We start from the raw sequence: 23,962 nt of genomic DNA, 5'->3' as shown, positions 1-23,962 counted from the left end.
AAAATTTTATATTTAATACAGGGAAAATCTATATTTATGTTCAAACTCACATTGTCACAGGCAAGACATATCCTCCCAGGGGCATTATAGTTTCTCTGAGCTACACCCAGGAAGTGCACTTGCTCAGAAATGCCACTCTTTATAACTTTAGCACTATCAAAAACATTATTACCATTCCTATAACATACTCTAACATTATTATTAATAACAAAAATAGAGCTAAATAAATAACAAATCTTGACATCTTTTCTTAATACTGTTATTTTTAAGGGGACTCAAAATTTGTTTACTCCATAAGCCCTTTATTAGTGACTACTCGTGGCTGGCATCCATCTTTAATTGAAACTGGCAGCCCCCCAGGTGCAAGGAGACCACAAATTGTTTAATTGTTTGGCATCTGGTTAACTCTTTCAAGGTTAGGCATGTTTGCATCCTCCTCTCCCAAGGCTTTATAGCAAATTCTCTTGTGTTACTTTCAATGTGGATAGATGAAAATTTTTGTTCAGGGAATATATCTGCAACAATTTCACAATATAATGACAGAAACTTAAACTAGAAAGTATTACAGATGCAATATTTTGCAAATATCAGAGGGGAAGAAGTCCCCAGTGTTATACTATTAAATGTCTTGAAAAAGAAAACAGGTTTGTAATCTATATTAATGTGTTCCAGAAATTAAAGCTTGGTTTTAAATCCAAAAGAAGAAAACAATTTAAAAAACTTTATGAAACAATATATAAATAGTATATGTGGAAAGTATTTGAAATTATGGAAATTATTCCAGAAAATAAGGCCACATTTTTTAAGATGCCATAAAATTACTATATGCAAGTTATTTACATGAAATATGTTGCTATGTTAATATCTGCTCTTCTTTGTTTTGGCTACTGGGTAATGTTTTCTTTACAACCTATTTAAAACTGCATAATTTTATGGATTTTGAAGGAACTATTTTATTTTGCCTTATTCTAAATGTGAGCAGAATCATGCTTTTTTTCTTTCACTCAGTTTTACATGTTCTTTTGCTTTTTCTAGTTCTCAACTCATTCACTCAGACATCTATTCTCACTCACAAAAAACATCTGTTCAGTGATTGTTTTTTTTCACTGGCAATTTAGGAAGTGTTTTATCTGCATCTTTCTTGGTATAGAAGGGAATGGTTATTCTTTTCTGCTTACTTTTCTTTCATATAACTTCTCTATTAATTGATGAATTTTTAGTACTTCATTATTAATGTAATACTTACATTAACTTTTGGCAACAGACCAAGCTAAACTGTGTGCCCTTATTACATTTCTTTGTTACTTTTAGCTTTGGCTAATTATTTCATTAAGGGTTAATTGCCTCGGTATCTGCTTTAGTATTATGGTTATGTCCAACCTAGATCCAGTAGAACTAATAAAATGAAAACACTAGATATCTGCTCACAGGCACAATGAAATAGCTGAAAACATTTAATATGCTCAGTTATTTCTCATAATCCACCAGCCTGCCTGGAATATAAGGAATAAGGCTGCTGCTTTTTGCATTGATTTCTGCCTGCCCCCCAAGCCCCCCTGAATGCAACATCTTGCTTCCTGTTGTGTACAGCAAAACCAGATAAAAGTCCTGCTGTGCCTGATCTGACTTATATGAGACTACCAGTTCTCAGTTCTCTTTGAAGGTATATTCAGAGCTCTGTAGCACTCCATTTAGGTTAATGTGCTGCAACGTCACTATTATCCTGAGTGCCACCATAAGCTGCCTCAGCTCTGCAGCTCTACATGAGTTTGAATTTGTGCACTGGGGAGACCTTCCTTGTTCTTGTCAAGCCCATTTATTACCTTCTGGTATACTGTTTCAGCAAATGTAGCCTGAAATTGCAAGGGTCATTAGGTCTGTACTTAAACTTTGATGACATAAGAGAATGAAAACCTCAACATATTAATCTTTTCACTGTACTGGGAAAGACTATAGGACTAAACAATTTTTAAAAAGGGCTGAGTTATTATCAATGAAGTTCAGGCTTCACATAGAGAAATACTGAATTTCTGCATTGTTTTAAGGAAATCTGAAGTAACCCACTCAGTTTGGGGCTACCTCATGTTTGGATCAGGTGATGGGATTAACCTTGGGACCGACTGTTCTTCAGAAGACTGTGGGAATAATTTCAGCCAGCTGTCTGCAGCAGCTGCTCTACCTCTTGCGGGAAAAAAAAAAATTATTTCCATTTTTCTCCTTCTCCTCAGGGAATCCGAAGAATTTCCCTGGATATTTACAGCAGATGTTATAAATATTAGCAACTCTTATATCAACAGAAAGAAAAAGAAGACAACAAATGCACCCAATTATCTTCAGCGCTCCAGACTAAAATCACTCAAGCATTCTCTTCCAGAGAAAAACTTTAAGAAAATATCCTACAATTCATTTTGATGGAAATCTTATTTATGGAAAGAAACAAACACACAAAAAAATTGCACAGTCCTTTTCAGTGGTTCCTAAGCATTTAACATTTAGTTTTTTAAAAGCCTGAAGAATAATGGAATTGCCCTGCAGATGTACTTGAATGTTACTGTCCCTCAGAAATGCATGCTACTTCATACAAATGTAAAATATAAAAACGATCAAACCATATATGTGACTGACACAAGTGTTACACCTCCTGATATATTGCCTCTGTGTCATTGTATTTCTAATTACGTGGGGAAACTTGTTACGGTTGCCTGACTAATGTCACAGGCATCACCTGTCACACGACTAAATGTGAATATCAAGGAGTTTGGTGGAATTGAGAAGCTCAAGGCTGCATACATCAAAGTAATAAAACACTCATTTTGTATATTTATCTAATTTCCATTGTCATTTTGCTCCTCATAATTCTCTGTTCTTCCTATGAGGAAAAAGAAAATATGTAAACTATGTAGTGAATCTTGCTGAAACAGTTGTTTGTAAACCAGTTTTACCACTGAGCTGTGTCTTAGATCCTTTTGGTCTCTCCTGGGTGTACCTCATAGGTGGTTACTTAAGTTTCAAGGTGAAACTCTGTAGTACAACAACTCAAGTATGAGATATCAGAAATGTAAACCCTTTTTGTGCTGGTCCGCATTCACAGGATATTTGTACCTATCTGCCATCTACGTTAAGAAGGCTATAATCAGGCTGTTGATTAAAATCACTCAGAAGGGAATTTTTTAAACGGGTAGAAATCCATTTCTACTCATGACAATCCTTTCTGTACAGGTTTATTCCCCCAGTATCTCCCTAAGAGCCTTTTCAGGGTATATGCCTGTTCAATACCTCATTTTCTTTCCATCACATCATCTTGTAAAAAATAAACCTTCTTGCTGGCAGATGCTTTCTCTATGTGACATTTCCAGTTTGGGGTCACCTGGCAATAACATATAACCTTATGACGCTTCCTCTTTCCCAAGACTATACTTCAAGTTTTCTTCCCTCTGGTACTTAGGCTGTCATCTTTGGAAAGGGTGAAGCTTGAAAGTTTGGGGTGAGCAAAGGTTTGTCTATGCTTCCCAGCTAATGGCACAACCATTGCAACATTACTTATTTTGAAGATACTGATCTGTCTTTGCTGTGCATCCATCTTTACTGCCTTTCTCTGGATGTTTTTCATTAGCTACTGCATTTAACTCACATTGTGACAGCCAACTGATTTGTAGCAAACAGATAAACTGATTGGGAGCATGGCATTTGTAAAAATGGGATCCGTAACTATTGTATTCCTCAAATTCTCCTACAAAATCATTTCAGTAATTACAACTCAAGGCTTCTCTGGTTTTTAATTTCTTTTACATGGCAATATATACAATGATGTGCTTCATTTTTGTGGCTCTATCAATTGATGTTTCTTTTTCTGTCTTTTTTTGTCAAATTCTTCATGCTTTTTCTCTGCACAGATCTGGAAATGTCTTTGTTTCCTTCAAGTGCCTGAAGTTTCTGCAGTACTGTTTGTTATTCTACAGACTTCACTTGTTTCAGGCTGTTATATTTAAGACTGATGAGGCATTCATTCTCAGTCAAGAAGCTTTTTGAAAGTACACTAAGTTGTTTACATAAATTAATTACCACAATTAAATGCTTGTATATGTTTAGGAATGATTGTTTACTTTCCCCCCAAGCACCCTGTCTTTAATCAAAGACTGTAGAGGTGAAAATAATTAATTATTGCTCCCCTACTTCTACTAAAGATATCCTCATTTCTCAGATGGGTTAGCTGACTGACTACAAGATAATTTACTGTGCACACAATAGGTAAGCAGAGTAGAGCTACAAATTTGTCTTGGAAGAGGAGGTCTATGGTAAATTTAGGTAATGTCTCCTCAAATATATTAAAAAAAACCTCATAAACTAAGAAATTCCTAGAATTAAAGTTGGTTTACACTCCTAGATTGCTTGCTACTTTAATTTGTAGCAAGCACAACTATGTCACTGTGTGCATCTGCCATCACGACTCACAAGGCAAGTATATCTGTAGCAGGCTTTTAAATACAGTTAGAATATCAGACTATTTTAATAATAGACTGAAAGGTGGGTTATCTTAGGAGTTGCTCTGTCCTCCTACTGCTAGGTTGTCTGAAACTAGTGTGGGAATTTCTGCTCTGAATTGTAGTGTGGACATGTTTTTAGTGTGGAAACAACTATCTGCAAAGAATGTCAAAGAAAGAAGTCTTTTAAATATAAATTGAGCACAGAAATCATCACTAAGTGAGGTAATTGATGACAGTTTCAGTGATATTGACTTTTTACACACAAGTATTTTCCTGTAACCAGTCTGTTTTTAAAAGGCCAGCAGTTTTATAGAGGAGTAAATTTTCAGTTTCAATATGTATTTAACCAAGAAATTATATTTTCTTAAATGCTATTACAAATGTAAATTCAATTATAAGATAAAACATAAGGATACACCATTTATCTCTGGACTAAAGCTGCGTCTGTACCTTCTGAGTGCAAAAAAAGAAGTTACAACAACTTCTAACTGAGCTGATGACTCTTACTGCTAGCTTTTTTTGCTTTTATTTGACAAGAATTACTTGGCAGCATAATAAAACCCTCTTATGTGACATTGCACTGGGGAGATGTAGTTAATGTCACCTTTGCCTAGCAGATAAAAAGTATCTCAGGAGACATGACAACGACTGTAGAGGAAGGCTGCTGAAGGGAGCTGATATGACGTTACAGTGCCCTAGAAAAGGAAGTCCTAGTAACATGCTGCAAAAACTGATGATTGAAGTAATTTTAATTTTGGTCCAAGGACCACTGTTTCTGAAGTAAACATTAGGAAAGAACATTGATGGAGGATGAGGATGAACGTGAAAAGAAGGACAGGAGGAGCTGGAACTACAGAGTGGGAAAAGTGCACTTCTTCATTGTCCACTCCCTTTGGCAAGTTGGAGATAGAGCTCTCAGTAACCTGGCATGGCTGCATTGTGTAGAGACAGAGTTTGGTTTCGGCAGGAGAGCCTTTCTTCAGAGCCCACACCTTGGCAAGACAACTGTCCTGCTTTCTGCCCAGAACACAGCTGTGCAGAGCCAGCAAGGAGATTTCTGCCTAGTGGGTCTGCCTGCAGTGTTAATTGCAGGACATACCAGTGACGTGCACCTCGCACTTCCTGAGTTACATATGATCATACACTCCATCTGTTTATAGGGTAGGACACAGACTGATGTGGTCATCTGTTCGCAAACTGTGTACTAACAGCATGAGGCTTGTTAGATTTGAACTGAACAGTAAGAGGGGCAATTAGTGTGTTCAAATCTTGGTTTTGCTCCAGCAGGAGCTGTCTAATGTTCACTGTCCTTAATTCTGAACTGCACTGTTATATTCTAAAAATATTTTATTTTACTTATTTATTTTTAATGTCAGTAAGACTAACTAGACCAACTTACTTCATACAGATTCAAAACATTTGTTTTTGTGCTCAGAAAACCTTCTGCAGTGGTAAACTGTACTGGAGATACGAATCTTAAACACACAGTCACTAGGTAAAATTCTAACCTAAATTTCACTGGCACAAATACAGAGACTTTCAGTTCATTATTCTACTACGTTTCTTTGCTGTTCCTAGTAACACAATTTAATTTTTGCTGAACTTTTCACCTGTAAACCAAAATAATGTTTGATACTATCAAGTCTCATCTGTCTTTTGAGCCAAATCCACTCAGATATCTCCTGCTCCTTAGGAACTGGAAAAGTATCTTCTTAATCTTTGTGCAAATATAGTTAAAAGAGGTATGTAAGAATTGTTGCTAATTATTAGTTACCACTTAACTGGTATTACTTTAGAATAACTTCTGTGTTTACTAAATCTAATTTAAAAAAAACAGTTCTAAATTGAAGAGTTTCTCTAGATGACCAAAATTACCTTCTGGACGTGTTGTGATTTGCAAGAGAAAAGGAGAATTAGATGGGGATCCAACACAGCGAAGCCTTTGCCTGCACTGGAGCCAAGATGCTGCTGGAATGAAGTCCTACGGAAGCTCAGCTCAAGTAAACTAGGCACCTGTAAATCTAAGAGTTTAATACATTTTCAAACTTTGTGATCTGGAAGCATAGCGATTAATCAAGACAAAAGCAAGATATATTAGTTCTCAAGTTTGTTTTTCTCTTCATTGATTTAATAATTAATTACTTTATCTGAGATATATATTTTTTTTTTCATATTTGAGGGCTGTCTTCACACACTAAGAGCAGTCCTGTGCCTGTGGTTAATCCAAGCCTACAGTTTAAGAACCTGATTCTCATGTCTCTGTTGAGGATGGTGTTCTCACATCCTGCTGTCATCCTGTGAACAGTTACTCAAAAAGGTTGACTAAAACTGTTGTCTGCAATCAGCTTTAATGCACAAAATGTACCTTTTTCTGGCAGTGTGCCTGTTATACACTGAAGCCTGGAAGCAGCCAGTGGTGGGATAGGGTTGTTTGGCTAGGATAGCTGGATCCAGCATTTCAAGCTATTAATAATTGTGGAGGTTTGGAAATGTGTTAAGATTTCTGCTCCTACAGTACAGAAGACTGTAAAAATGGTCCCAGAGGATCGGGACATGTTGGATCTCACATTAGCATTGCACACTGCAGGGATATTAGATGATTTGCCTTATACAATAAAAAAGAATTTATTCTCAATAAGTACAGCCAAGGTTCTGCAAGGTGCAATGCATGTTTCCCTGATTCCTGGGGTACTGCTGTCCACAAAGCAGTAGCTCTTTAGAATTCACAATGTATCTTGTCTTCTTTAACTGCTGGTAGATGCTCTTGGGTAAAGTTCTTGCAGTGTCATCGTAATGCAAAGCTTTTGTGGTTGCTAGAGTAAATGGTATTGAATAATAGATGATTTTATATATAGTTTATTCATAGTGGTGAAAGGAAAGGAGGATCTGGCAGTTTTGAAAGCCTTTGGGGGACATTATTCAGTAGATTCAATTTTTTTATTTTTTTTTTAAATTTTGTTTTCTGATTTAGGAAATAGCAGCCCCACATGTGACAAGGAGCAGAGAGGAGTTTTTATTTTCCTTTAGATATATCTCGCAAGGCAGGGACTTTTGCTTTCTGTTTTCAATTCAGTTATTCCTGAATTCACACACTTAGGCACTAAGTTTATATTACCATCTTTATTAATGTAAAACACAAAGACAACTTTCACTATTTCCTCCAAACCGCCTTAAAAAATAAACAAGTTCGGATCCCCAGCAGGTGGCAGGCAACTCTAAAATATGACGAAGTTAGCCCACTTCAGTGTATGAATAGAGGTTTAGAGAATAGATGATGCAAAAATAAGCTAGCACTGCTTAAAGAAACAATTTCACATGCTTTCTATCCCACCTTAAGGTTCTAAATCTTATAACCTTTAGAATTTTTTCATAAAAGAGGTGTCAGCTGATTATTCAGTTCTGTATTTAGTACTATAAATTACAAATATTATACTACACAAAAGGACAATCTGTGCCCAAATATATACATTTGGTTAATCCATACAGAGACCTAGCAAGACGTTCTTGTGTGGTGGCTAAGATTTAGCCACTCTGTCATGAGACTGGCTGAAATTTGCTCTCATGTATGATGCCGATTACCAGACTGGCTGAAATTTGCCCTCATGCATGATGCTGATTACCAAGTTAAGCCCACCAACTAAAGGGCTGTTGTCATGGGCAAGGAAGAGATTCCCAGTGGCTGGAGAGGAGTGCATTTTCCACACTACCCTGGAAAGATTGCTTCTGGATCTGGTCAAAGAGTTGCTTTCAACCTTTACTACTTGTTGTCCTTGTCTGTATTCCAAATTCAACCTACCAGACAGGGCACTCAGGGGTGGACTGAGTCAAAAGAAAGCATATAATAACAGTCAGTTATGCAAAAACATGATTTGGGTGTACTTGTTGACTGAAAAAACATATGTTTGAGCAGGCTCTGATTGCAAAATTTCAACTGATTTCTTTAGGAGACTCACTGTTTGCCCTCCAGTTAGAGTGACGGTATATCAGGGTGTTAAAGCCACTGCTTAGCTAGCAAGGTGTGTTGTATTTTGTGCCTGCAATCACACTCACTGCAGTGCTTAACTCAGGGTTTGAAGATTCCCTATTGCATGTTCATAGCCAAATCTTTGGGCTTTATTCCCATTCAAGCTCTTCAGCAATATTATTACATATAAAAAAAGCCAACTGAATCACTTCATGTTTTTCACAGGAGAGAGTTTCAAGAGGGGGGCATGCACATCTCAGGTTTGTGAGCAGAATTAAATGTAGATGCTAGATTTTCTCTAATTAATTTAAGTTAAATCAGAATTAAATCTCAAAGTGGACCAAAGGAAGGAACCAAAAGACTGATTTGTTTATAGGTCTCCAGTTTGGTTAATGTGAATAACCACCAGCTTTGGTGAGTTAAAGCCTACACATGTTGTAAAGAATGGCAACTCAGCCAGTTTTGAAAACTGTTATAACAGCTGGACTTGATGGTCTTCAAGGTCTTTTCCAGAAAAAAAAAACCACAAAAAACCCCAAATTGTTATCTGAAAGAAAATTTGTTTTAGAGTTTTATATTTTAGAATGAAATTATTTTACCAAGACTTTTTGTTAATTGCAGTTTTGATGAATCTTAGCACTTGCACCAGTGACTTGGTTATCTTACATATTCTGCACCAGACCTTCTTACCTTGGTTTATAATGATGACTGAACTGAAAACCTTTCTATATTTTCCTGCAGTTCTTAGGACATACAAATTTGAGTTCCTCAGAAGATTTTTTTGAAGATGAAGGTGGTTTACCTGATCTCAAATAGCCATGCATGCCATAGCAATCACAATCTGCTTCGCTCAATTTGCCCTGTTTTTGCTTATTCCTACTAAAAATGTCACAAATTCTTAAGGCAACACATAAAGGCAAGGGACAAGGAATCTATGAACTCTGTCATCTCCTGATAAGGCATCAGGCTTTCTTACATGAATTATTAAAGATTCCTCAAATAATTAAAAAAATAATAATGAGCTGAAAAAATAAATGAGATGTGTGTTATTAAAGATTATTTATTATGCAATGTTTTTATTTGCCAGAAACTAGTTTAAATTTATATATATATTTTAATAACAGTTGACAACACTACAGTCTAAAGTAATAGCTCTTGAGCAGACTACTGTACCTAGGCAGTTATGGAAATGGAAAGTAGCTCCACCTTTGAAACAAGCATCGTTAAAAATGTTCTCATGTTCTTTAAGTGATTTGGGAACCAACCCTTTCTCATCATTATATTCACCTTTAAAACTGAGAAGTATCAAAATATTTTGTAGCTCTTCAACTAATTGAAATAATTCACCATACCATGAACATTATTAATAAGCTTGTCTTTTCCGTACTCACAAAGCTTCACAGTGTGCAGCTTTCCTGTAATATAGTATAATCAGGTTTTTTTCCCTTTCAATAACAAACTAGTTATTTTTCTGTGATTTAGAGCACTCAAACTCTCCAAGTCAGCTTCCTTTTTTTGGAAACACAGTATGAAATTATATAAAAGGGATAGTCATTGATTTCAGTTTTCAAAATCTAGGAAGTATTTTGACACATAAAACATTACATTACAGTTAGATATTGATTTTCCAAATGTTATCCTGGGTTTGTTTTTGTTTCCTACAAGGAAAAAAAAATATCCTCACTTTGTATTATTAGTATTGTAGATACTACTTTTTAGTAGCTATTGACATTTAGAACAATGATCACTGTAAATACATGGAATATTTTTCCAAATTGCTGAGAGGTCACAGCCCCCAGGAAGTCAACTGAACTCTATGTGTTTGGTGAGAAACAGATTCACAGCAACTGGTATGGTTATATTTGAGTATTGATCACGTGACAGATGACAAAGAGTGTCAGGCAAAACTGTGCATGGAAGAGAGGGATGTGACAGAAGTATCACTATAGCAGCAAAAGCATCCAACTGAAATGTCAGAATTTCCAAGGAGTTTAGTAAGGAAAGTCTGCATGATTGTTGAAATTACAATCAGAGTTGAAAAGTAAATATTTAATTATTTGCTTAAAAAAAATCTTTACAGAAGCATAGGGGGTTTTCTCATGTGCTTAAAAAACTTTAATGTAAGAGACATTACAAGTGAGGAGTGCATTTCAGTACCTTAATGTACAGATCTAGTCTTACCAGACTTCGGAGCATTTTTCCAAACCACATGATTAATGGTAGGGGAAAACTGGTGCCTCAATCACTGCTACACAGTCACTGCATTTTGTAGACTTATAGGACTTTCAAAGGACACAGGTGTTGATCTAATTTGTAGGTGTTAAAGACAAAATTCCCAGGGCTTCTCTGGATATGCTATACATCTAAACTCGCAAAATCCACTGGCTGTGCTTGTGAATGTGCTATTGAAATATCTGACAAAGACTCATTTTATTGGAAATTCAATAATGTGTCTTTGAAGAGGAACCTGTTACAGATATTCAAACTGTAGCCATTAAAGAGAGCTGATTTCTGATAAATTTAGAGTACATGAATAACTTAATATGAAAGCAATATTTAGAAGTAACACAAACTATCTTCCACTTTACACGAAAGTGTTAATGTTACTAATATTGTCAGAATTTTTACATTTCTTACTAAAAAAAAATATTAAAGGTTTAGCAAGTTTTAGTCTTCAGGCATTCAGGTTCAGATATGTAATTTGTGAGATAGTGGGCTAGTGTGGGAGGAAAGCTTAATATGGCCCAGATAGTACAAGTTCACATCTCTTAAGAACTTGCTGTTCCTTTGTAATCAATAGAAACAATAACTCATTTATAGATATTTTGTAATTTAGCAAGGTAGGCACAGGGAGGTTAGGAGACATGGTGAAGTTAACAAAGCAAGTAGTGGCAGTAAAACACATGAGCATAAGGACACTAATTTCTCCTCATAGCCCAGGATCATGTCACCAACCTTAGTTAGTTATAAATGTCTGAAAACTAATAAAAGTATGTCTAGCATAGAAACAACATCCTTTCCTTTCATATTGTAACTGCTTCATTTCTTAGAAGTTGTTGGAAAGACACCATCTCAAAAACTATATCTTTTAAAGGTAATTTTTACTATTTAGCCTGGCATGGGTGGTAAGAATTTCAGTTTCATGAGTCTCTAGGTCTCCCTTGAATCTTTTACTTTTGAGACTTTCATACCATATTTCAATTTTCAGTTCACAAAAAGACTTTCAAATGAGACATTACAGTAACTTTGCTATTTCATTCCTCAGCTCATTTAGTGGACTAATTCCATATGTTCCTGGTGATTTTTAATTGTTCATTTTGTCAACAAGTTCCATAGTCTAATCTATAGTCACTTCAGTTTCATCTATATCCTTCAGTAGGTCCCTCATAAAAAGTAGGTTTCAATATTGAAATTTTCTTAGTTTTTGCTACTATGAACAAATTACAAATGCAGAGGGTAGGAGAAATTTAGAGTCACATGGGATGTTATCAGATAATTTAGCTTCATCTATTTGAGAAGGTCACTATGTAGTTATCATATGAAAATGCAGATCAATTGAAGTCATGGTCATCTCAATGTAAAGTAGATTTCATCAGCTTACGCTGAGGTTCATTGGTCCCTGGATCCTGAGAGCAATATAACTGAAACACTTAGAAGGCAAAATGTTTTTGCTGTATTATTTTCTTTTTTCTGTATTTTTCATCACCTTGACCTAAATTTTTAATATCTGGGATTTACTTTCACGGGAAAAATCAGAAATTACTTCCTTTATTCTGGAATATAAAAGAAGTTTTTGAAAATTTCCATCAGGTAGTAAAATTCAACTCTTTATCCAAATATTTTTATTGTCATTGTTTATTTTCTACTTTTTTTTCCCAATTTATTTCAACTTTATATGCATGTCTTACAACATCATGCAGTTGTCCCTATCTTACTCTATGTCTCTACTTCAGTGAACAAGCTGGTCATAATAATAAGGCTTGTTGTATGGTACTTGTCCTCTCCATCTCAAACTGTTTTTTTTTTTCAGAAGTGCCATTTGTCTTTGGTTGAACTCCCTCGGATGACACCTTACTGCTGACCCTATGGATCAGTCTTTGCTGTTGCGATATATTTCAAACAGTCTCAGAACCTAGGTGTTATAAATTTACTCTTGTCAGCTCAATTTCTTTCTATATTCTATTCCTTTAGAGAAAAAAAAATTAACACATTTCTTAGGCCCTGGTGTTTCTTTCAAAGTCATAGAGAATATCTTTTACCTCTGTTCTATCCATGTTGTCTTCTGTTTGATTCAGTGTGTTATTCCTTCCCTCCCACTTTTCCAGTTGGAAAGACAAGAGCTCCCTCTTTGATGAGGTCAGGCTATGGTCAACCTTTTCTTCATGACTTTTTTTCTCTTGATGAAAATCTTTGAACATAAAGATTTCTGTTCAGGGAAATATCTCACTTTCTGTTAGTTCCTGTGCTCTCAGCACTCTCCTGCCTCTAAATGGTGACAGATGATAAAGTCTCTGGGGCCTCCTCATGTCTGCCTTTGAGATCCCACCTCAGCTATCTCTTCTGCTCTTAGGCCTTGAGGTTGTTTTCCACACATGGGAGAACTGTTAGGTGGTAATTCAGGTAGGAAAAGGAAAAAAAATGTGGGATGAGCTGGGATTGAGGCTTGTATTAATAAACTGGAAATTAATAGAAAGTACCAGTGATTGCTGGAGTACCATGAGATCTAGTTTATTAACATTTACATTTTTTTTCCCCGTCAGAATTATTTTCTCATATTGTAACCATTTTGTAATCAATTTTTAATTGTTATAATTTTTTAATTTTTATCCATTTTTAACCTGACCAAGCCTAGAACATAATTGTCTTTTTTATGGAAAACAGGACAACCTGTGCAAATCTGCTGGGAGAAAATTTACAATCCATATTCAATGTGTGTTCTTAACATACTGTTCTTTTTCTTTGTTTAATGCTGATTCTTTGATTTAACTTTACATTGACTGCTTCCTTTCATTTGAAAAGGACTAGGGGGCTGGGGGAGAGCTGTTTGCTTTGTCTTTAGATTGTTTTGTTATTTTTTTACCTTTCTGTCTTCAACCAGTCTAGTGAAATTAGAACTGAAAATGAGCAATGTTTTAAGAATGGTTTTACCTGCCAAAATCAAAGTTTCTATGTTTAATAAAGGGGAATACTCTGATGTCAGGACAGATCCTAGTATAGTAGAGGAAAGTATATATCATTTAGAACTCAGAAAAAACAAAGCAAGTTGTTTTAATAGGCAGCAATATATAGGATGTGGTAGAATATAAGAGTTATGGAGTACAGAGAATCGGTTCTCAAATAAAGTCCATGGCTCAAAGACAACTGTTTTGAGAGGAATGTGTTTCGGTTCTGAAGAGAGGACTCAAAGGTCATCTACTTACAGTGTACTACTTCAGAGGATGAAAGAATAGCTTTAAGTAGTATCTGGCCTCTGTTTCCAAGGAACAAAAAGAACAAAGTGCTGAAATCTGAAGCTAAAGAAATTAGGGATTTTTATTATTTTTTTTTTATAAAAAGTAGGAATGCTTCTACTATTCAACAAGCTTTCAATAAATTTGGTTTCTTCATCTCTGCAGCTTGGCTCCTGAAAAATCATTTCAGACAAGTACAAACAAATTCTTGAGCTGTAAAATGTCTTGTGAAAGTTGAACAGTTGAAGATACACAAAACAGATTGGTTGATCTAATGAACACACCAGTCTTAATCTCTCTGCACCTGTGATTGTAATATTGAAACTAGAATGTGGCAAGAGAGAGGGAGAGTGTAAAACAGCCTGCATTCCCACTTAGCTGGCCATGAAGCTTACCCATGGGAAAAATCCTGCTGGCTACCTTTAGGTAGTGAACTGGTGTAAGAATGTAGTCAGGGCCTGGTCTTGGGCAGACCATGAAAGAGAAATGACTTGGCTGGGGGCAGGTTATGAAGAGTCTTACCTGCATTTCCACTCTTAGTTACCCAGCACCTGATCTGCTACCCATCTCCTGGCACTGGATTCCCAGTTTTGATGCTGACATTCTGCTTTCTAGTATAATTGCTTTGTTAAACTGATGAATTTTAGAACTGCTCAGGCTTCAAGCAAGGTTTCCTTCTCTTACTGACATTGTACTGCACCATTCTTTGTTTGCCAATTCATCTTGACAAGTAAAATGAGAGCAAACAAGCTTTCCTTCCTCCCCTTCTCAGGAGATCAGTTTCTCTCCCTGTTTCCTCCTCTTTCTGCATATGAGACTAAACCTCTTTTGGCACAGAGTTGTGTGACACATTATGCAGTGCATGTTAAAACTGCAACCACACAGACACTCATCTGGTTGCAGCAGAAATAAGTACATAATTTTAAGTCACCCAGGAATTATGTGGGATCCAGCATGCCTACTTTACAAAATAAAATTTATGAATGCAAACTTAAAATTGCCTATCAGCACAAAAGTAACTCTTGGGAGAGAGCTACTCCGTTTACAGCAGAAGTCAAAAAGCATATTAACCTAGCTGTATTCTGCAAAATGTAAAATAATTGCTCTAATACAAACTAGGGTAACAGCCTCTCACATTGAGTGCATTTGAAGCAGAAACAGAAATATTAAATTCTACGTCTACTATATGAGATGGTTTTCTCTGATAGCACCAACTCAAAGTTTGAGTTATGTGTACCTCTCTATCCTGTTTTATCATGTTGAACTACTTTTGCTATTACTAAAAATCTTTTGAACTGATTCTTAGTTTGCTATCTCCTCTTTCATACAGAAAGCCTCTTTGTAGTAACATTCAAAAGTCATAAGTTTCAGAAGAAATTCAGCAAGCATAAAAATTGTAGCCCCCTTTTATTGTCATTTTAGACATAAGGTTTGTTTTCCATATGACTAGGTGAATCATAGGAATTTTAGTTGAAAATATATTCCTTTTGTTCATAGATTGATTTTACCAAAGAATTAGTGTAGCATAGCTTTTAGAGATAGCTTTTATCTCAGGACAGAGTGAAGTGATGACTTTTCATCACTTCAGAAGAGTGAATTCCTGGTTTTCAAAGTCTAGAGATAAGAGTTTCCAGCATCTGCTTGCCTTTAAAAAAGCAGAGACTACCTTTGTGAGATACAGCTTTAAATCACTGCAACTTTTTTGTAGCCTCAGCTTGTCAGATCTGCTGACAAATATCTGTTACATTTCTTTTGAGACTCTAGTACTGTAAGTGAAATACTTGAAGAAGTGTTAAATGCTGCTGATCTGATGAAGGAATATTCAGATCTGTAGATTTTTCTTGACAGAACCACACTTACAGCCAGCCTTGTGTGAACTTCTGTTTCAAATGTATGTCAGCATTTCAAAGATAGTAAATAAGTGCAAAATTGTGTGCCATGTCTGTGTGGGACCTCTCAGGGAAAGGCTATTCTCCCCCAAGACATTTCGTTACTCACCCTGGTATGTTTTCTCCCTGAATCACAAGTGCTGTCACAAGTCCACATCTCCTTATTGTCCTTAATTTAAGCTATTTTTTCACAGGCTATTTCTCATAGCAAATAGGTAAGAAGTGTGATCATCCACCACCTGGGCCCCCATTCATGGGGAATGCTCTCTAATATTTTAAATTTATTTTATTTAATTGCACTAAATTTTATTTTATTGCCTAAATAAAGAGATGTTATTCTTTCTTTAAGGATGAGCCCACAGAAGTAAAATAATTGTCACACTTTTCAAATACGAAGAAATCTCTCCCAAACTCACACTTTTATTTGCCATTTCTCTCTACCCATGCTGTTGCTTTTTTCTTAAAGATCCAAGATTTAAATATAATAGTTTTCTGCTTTTTTTTTTATGTTATCGAGGATAACCTTAAGTATGATTTAAGCCAATAGCAACAATAAAAACACTCCACAAGATTTACTGTTCATTATAACTAAGTACACTGGTATTTGTCTTTAATGCAGTCAAAATACTGAAATTCTGTATCTTTAAAAAAAAGTGGAAAAGGATCGATTGTTGTTGCAGAACAAAAGCTAAGCTTTATATTTAAAAACAGAAGATTTTTTTAATAGCTTTTCATTTATTGATATTGTAACTTTCCTAGCATGGAAATCAGAATGTTGCCTTCAGTCCTGTACCTCTTTTCATGACAAGGCAGAATAGCCATCTAAAACTTTCATTTTATATGGATATGAACTGAGGAAAATAATTAGGAAGTCCGTTTTTTGTGTGTGAAATACATAATTTAATTTACTGTTCTGAGACTGAAATTGTAGCAACTTCAACATGTTTTTCTGATTTATGTGCAAATGACTCAAATTCATGTTAAAAACCTTAACAGTAGTATGTCATTCAAATTTACCCATGAGATATACCAGTCATTATACTGTCATTACATAATTTTATGCAGTAATCTGAATACCAAGGGGTAAGATGACCTCTTTAAATATCCATTCTTAATTATTGAATGTAGAAAGACAGTTTTGTCCTCCTAATTTAAGTTTTTGATGTCACATTCATTCTGTAAAATATTTTTTTCCCCTTAAAGTCAAGATCTTGACAATAGAGACATTACAGATGTACTGAAGTCAGAACAACTTTAGAACATTTCAGTGAGATTTATCTAAACCCAGCATTTACCCCTGTGCCGAGTTCTTTCAAAGCTTATTGCACTGACTTCCTAAGTTTTTTTTTGTTGTTTTCATCTTTTATATTGGGAATTTTACTATGTTTTTCTTTGCTTGCATATATAACTACTGCATCTGGAGCACAGGTTATTAACTTCTACTGAGTATTTCTTTCCATTGGAGACCTACACCATGGCAATCACAAATTCATTAGTTATGTTGCTGCAATTGGTCTATACCATAACTCTTCACTCTACTGACAGAAAAGTAGATGTACTGTATTCACTGTCACTATCTGTCAGTATTCTGCATGCTGTCATGGACTTCCTTGGGAGAAAAATTTTTGAAGAAATATTATTGCTTGTGAGGGTGTGTGCACGTGAACGTGTAGGAGTCTCTTTTGTCTATAAACCAAGGCTTACATTAAAAAGGGAGAAATTTTACCAAAAATCTTTCAGATAAATCATTAAAATGTTCGGTACATCTAAAAATATTCAGTGTTTTCCTTGGAGCTGCAGCTAATATATTGAATAAGTTTGATCTCCTCAAACTCAGAGCAATGCTAGATTTGATCTGCTTTTACTTCCAGACAGTTTTATTAAAACAGAATAACTTGGTTTTGATAAAGGAAAAGAAAAAATATAGTACTGCTGATTTGATGTGAATATTCTTAGTTTGCAGCCTAGTCGAGACTGTTAGAATCTTTAGAATACTTCACACACATTTACACTTGATCATTTAATGCAAATAAGAGTGTTAAATTGTCTTCATAAACTGACAAGGGACGGTTCAAGTTATCACAGCCAATTAAGCAGAATAAAAGGTTATTTTATTTTTTATTCTCCATTAGACAACTGTTCATCTGCTTTAAAAAGAAGCTGAGTCTCTCAACTTACCCATATGTAGTCACGTTCCTAGGTCAAGACAATATTCCACTGACATTTTCTTGTCTTTTTTTTGTTTGTTTAAATATTCACACTCAAAATAACACCTTCCTGGCTAATCTTGACTCGATCTTAAAGGTTTCCTTTTATTTTCTTTTTAAAAAGAAGACAACAAAGTAAAGGACACTAATTTCTCTTTGAAGTGCCCCCTAGGTAGTCATCAAGCCTACTACAAAGTGGATGCAATCAATTGCTTCTCATTTTTGACAATGGACAAGCCAGAGTAAAGCTGTTCTCCCTTCTTGGGGTTACATAAAAAATTCATACTAGCCTATGTTTGAAAATATAAACTCCCCCCAGAACACTATTTAAATTATCCAGCCTTCTTGGCTGACATGAGTTTGTAAAATGTATGCATTCATGGCTGATGGTGAACTTAAAGCTTGCACTTAAATATTGCTTGAACAAGGTCTGTGGTCCTGATTTTGGGATCAGAATACACATTTTTAAAACCTGAGATGTCTCTCTGGACCAACCAGTTCTTAGCCTAAAGCTTTGCCCATCTTTGGCAGACAGACCTGTCCTTCCAGCTGGCTGGGTGCCCAGCAGCTCCAATCCAAAGCCGCTGCTCTCCCAGCACCTACTACAGTACTAGCTCAGGCAGCTGCCTTCAGATCAGCGCTGCCATTCATGCTGTCACCGTGAAGTCCAAGAGGTGCAAACACAGGTCAGTGGCCAAAGACCATGCATATACACTATAAGACACAACAAGATGTAAACCTCTGAAAACTGCTATACTCCCAGTCAGAAAGGGAAGAAGAAATCTCAAAGACAAAAATGCTGCAGAAAGCAGCATTCAGTTGAGACAGAATATCTGTTTGTCTGCCCTTGCTTGTGCATGGATGCATGTACATATTTTGCAATGGAACATGAATATTGAGTTTTGAAAACAGCTCATTCAGTCCCTCTGGAATATGAAACACTTAAATATTGTGCTTGTTTTGTTGTCAAACTGTCAGGCATGATACTTAGATGCAACTGCTGCAACCTGTATTGTTGCACTTCACTAGTCAAGATGCATCCCTGAGGGGACCACCAAACTGCACTTAAGAAGTGTTACAAATAATGTTTTTTCAGTAGGCTTCATCAATAACCTCTTTAAAAGCATCTGTTAAAAAGCTTCGTGGGAATATCTGATACTTACAAGGCTATTTTGCTATTTTATTATGCTTGTATTAAACTCATGTAACCCCACTGCTTTTATTTTCAATCATGTTATAACTGTATAAAATCCAACAAAGAAAGAAGTGAAAACTAGACCATGGTACTCAGACAGGACAAACCTTAACCTTCTCTCAATACACTGACTGGTGTGTTCTGTCCTCAGTTATTACTGAATAATTAAAACAAATACTTACTAGAGAATGCATAGTATTTCTCCTCATCAAAATGCTAGAGTTTTTTAAATGAAATGAGATATAGATGTGTCTCATTTCTTAAAGAAACAAACAAAAAACCAACAAAAACATACTAAAATGAAAGAGGGAAGCCACACTCAAATTCTGTTCCACTATAGACTAAATTAAAAGGATTTTTATCATATGTGGCATATTTGCTGGAATCCAAATGCTGAATGGATGTAATGGTTATCTGTTGAAATAATCAGTTTCAGATACAGATACATGTATGACTTTTACATGTGCTCATGCTTGAGATTGAAGCAAATAATAATTTTATGAACTATAAGTATCTGCAACAGTAAAAAAAAGCCAACCTAACCCAAATTTAAACAAAACTAGAGGACATGTATGTACTTCTGAAGCTCATTAAGATAAATTAGTTATTTAAAAAGATGACCTGTAGTATTACTGATAGTAAAATCTGACAGCATGTATAGACAAATGTGTTGTCTTGACATTTATAACAGAGAAATGAAAGCAAAAAAAGAAACAACTTCACAGAACCTGCTTTCACAGATGTTTAATGTAATGACTGTGTAACAGTCCACTACTGCAAAGTTAACTATGAGTGAGGTAGTCTGAAAAACTTGAAACAATATAGATAGTAAAGATAAGATAGTAAAGCTTGAAGCTTTACTACCTAATTAGCTTTGCTTTTCAAAAGTTGTTTCAGTAGGATTAACTATTCCCTATTCTTTTACTTCCCAAATAAGCCAGTGTGGTTCTTTCTGAGGCCATGGCAGACTGGACCTCCTGGGAAGGAATACTACTGGAAAGACCTTATCCCATCTATCTGCAGTTTTAAGAAATTTTTACACTGTAAAGAGACTTTATTCTCAGCCTCTATTTATGCCTCGCTTAGTCAAAATAAAGAGGAACGTTATGAAGCACAGGCAAATATTTAGAAGTTAGAAAACATCAGTATTATGATAATCATATCCACCACGGTTCTGCCTTATTGCATGTCTGTTCTATGCACCTGAATAAAATGGATTGTGTTAATGAAATAATGTTAATGTACAAAAATGTTTCTACCAACCCATCACAGTCTATCAAACTGTTGTGCAACTCCATTATTGTTGGATTTTTTATAAATTATTTTTAAAGTTTTCTTTGGAAGGGGAAGAAATGGAAATTATATAAAGAAAGTTGTTTCTTTTTCCAATCAAAATTTCTGAAGACATCATTAATTTTTGACTTAGGATCATATATTGGTTTGTACAACAATTTCTTCATTAAAAGTGAGCATATACAGCCATGAAAGTAATATTCATTGTAGTGTTACCTCAGAACTTAGCCAGTGAATTAGACCACAGAGACAGCTAGTGGATTAGCACATCATGTCAATTAAAACAATTTGTCAAACCCTAGAATAATTTTTATTTTCATCTTTTCTTCCAAATAATGTCCTCTTAATATTTATTAAGTATTTACTAGAGACTGATATTACAGATAAACAATTATTTACAATGTAATTTCTGGTTTGGTAATGTCTCCTTTACTGCCACTAACTGATTATTGCATTTTGGGTTTTGAATGCATTCGCTGTCATCTCTTATCTATTTTAAGATTGTGTCTCATTCAGCCTGACCTTGGATGCAGTCAAGTGGCAAAAATAAAATAAAGTGATAAAGCTAGTGAAAGCAAGGGGAATAGACAAGAAAATAAATAAGCAACATTGTTGGGTTTTTGGGTTTTTTTCCCCCTCTTCCTTTAAAAAAATGCTGCATTGTAATTTACAGCATTCATAAATGATCCTCCCGTAATTATTTAAATCTCACCACTGATGATTTAAATAATCCATAACCAAGGTCAGTTTTAACACACAGCAGAACAATCAAGGCTTTTAGTCATCAAATGTTTATTTTTCCCTTAAAAAGAAATTATGTGTTGCATGCCAGGAAAAAAGGTTTATGTGTTGTTTTTTTTTACTTCAATCTGTCATTGTTTAATTTAACAAAATGGCCCTTTAGAAGGCTGGAAACAAAAGGAAAACATTCAACTTACTGATAGTTACTTTAACTTTGGTCTTGCTCTAATTACACATTTCATGTTAACTTTAGTGGCAGAAAGAGGCATTGTGAGATAGCTGCAACACCATGCTGAATTAAGGACTCAGGAGAAAAATAGAAACTGCATGAACAAAGCCACTTAGAAAAGGAGATGTAAGGTAAAGAGACTTTGCCATCTGCCCTGTGGAAAAAAGGTCCCTTAGGTAAGCAGCCTCCCCATGTGGCACATTGGGATGTCAGCCTGTATGTCAGCCTGAGGCATAAGTGAGCAAGTTAAATGGTGACTTACTGACAAAAAACCTGAACCTGCTAGGTCCAGCAATTCTTGTTCTCTCCCAGAGCTGAGCAACTACAGTGAGTAGCATGGAGGCATTTCCCACCTTGAGCACAGAAACCAACCCTCTTAACTCATGTTTGAAGGTAGCAGCAACAGCACCGTGTCGATACATCTGTTGGGCAACTGGAAACAACAGCTCTGCAACAACCATTAAGTTAGAGTGATTCAGATATCTGTGGGACTTACAGTAGTTTCATGAAAGGCAAAGGGAAGTTTTATATTCCGTATGAGTATATAAATCTTTCTGATATTTTCTATATTTGAAATATATGAAACGTATAGCTGTTTTTGTGATAGAGGAAAAGAATGCAAGTATCATAACAGAAAACAACCACTTTCCTGTTCCTGGATTTATTTTTAATAAAGAATTTTAATCTACCTCTATTTTAAAAATAGATTGGATAATTTTTAGAAAAGGACAGTAAATTACTGAAGATGAGTTGTTTTTCTCTCTGTGTAGATACCTGTATGCTTTAATAATCTCAAAAATAAACATTACTTATCTGCTTCAATGCAAAGAAGATCTGGAAAACTCTGACAAGTTATCCAGCACGTAAAGAATGAAGCAACAGGTATAAAACCAGCTGCTTAGGAGTATAAAGTTCTCAAATATAGTACTTGCAGTTACATTAGATACTGTACGAAAGTGTTTAATGTAACAATATGTACTTGGAAAACCAGAACACAGCTTAATTTTCACTATCCTGTTTTTTGGCAGTGTTTCATATCATTACTCTTCAAATCTGAAGGCAATCTACACATGAAGCATTATATTCTTGACATGCAATTATTGTGCTATAACAAACAAGATAAGTTGGTTCTCTCACTGTCGTAAGAATAATATGGAACAACATTCAGCACTTCCTACTGATTAAAAAAAAAGGAATTGCCATTATTGAATTCTGTCATTTCCAGACAGAACAAGTGCTACATTTTAGAAATTAGAGTTTTTTGATGCTTTATACACCATGTCATCAGCTTTAGTAGAACTCACTGTTAGAACTGATAAAATATTACTATTGCTACCTTAAACATAACAACTCTGAGAAAATAAACTTCATTGACAAAAATTTTATAACTTTGGACTTGAATTTCCTCTCCTGCAGAAAAAAACCAAAACCTACAGTTGGTTCAACTATGAATTTGCCTGGGTGCACTTCCAGCATTTGATACATAAAGTTTAGTTCAGCAGAGACTACCAGTGCATAAAGTCTGTTAACACTCAAAAAAAAAAAAAAAAAAAAAAAAAGCATATATATGTATAATAATGTGTAATACACTATATCCATCTGGGAGAAATATGTATTCAACCTAGACCTGTATGAAGATGGGTTAGTTGGAAATATTGGAAATACAAAAGAACAGGGCCTGTAATAGTCTCTTGTTTAACCCAGTAAACTCAAGAGGGAAATTAATGAAATCAGAAGAAATATTCATGCTTAGACAACAGCATAAGTACAAAAGCAGATGGAAAGAAAAAAAAAAAAAAGAATTAAAGATACTGGAAAATGGAAAAGTGAGTTGTTTTCTGATGCAGCTGTTGAACAGAAGTAATGAGAAAATCAGCTCCAAAAAATGTTATCTTGGCCATTGTCTGTGGTACTAGGTTGTTTCTGGGGCAATTGTGGTGGTTGCTTATGGGGGGCGGGTGTGTGTGGGGAAACACTTAGTGCATGTCCACACCTGGGTGATGAGCAACCAGCTCTCTGCGTATATGAACACAGGAGGACCTCTGCTGCAGAACATAATGGTATGTTTTTTTGGTCATTGATTATTTACTTGCATTGTGATGCAGTTAAGTTTTAAGCATAATGTAACTGAGAAGCAAGTTCAAAGGGAATATATGAACAAAAGTGTCCTAAATATAAAAACATGTGCTTCATATAAATAAATCTCCTTAAAAATACTCTATACAAAGTAGATAACCCCTTGATGTTTGGACATAAGTATTAGTCACACAATTCACTAAGTGCATTGATAAGGCAACATACAGAAAATACTAAAATGTTTACAAAGTCACAAATTGCTATTTTAGTTTTGTGAATTTTTTTAACCCTATGTACAGACTATTGATTGGAAGTAAAATATACACATGAAGACTACATTTTGCCATTTTTCACCCCATACAAACCTGCTTTAGCAATATCCAGATTATCTCCAAATTATCTAGAGGTTCAAAAAGCTGAAAATCAACATTTAT

This window comes from Chaetura pelagica, unplaced genomic scaffold (genome assembly GCF_000747805.2).
Source record: "Chaetura pelagica isolate M959 unplaced genomic scaffold, ChaPel_1.0 scaffold67, whole genome shotgun sequence".
Classification (NCBI taxonomy): Eukaryota; Metazoa; Chordata; class Aves; order Apodiformes; family Apodidae; genus Chaetura; species Chaetura pelagica.
The sequence above is the reverse complement of the archived record's forward strand: the minus strand, read 5'-3'. Positions refer to the sequence as shown.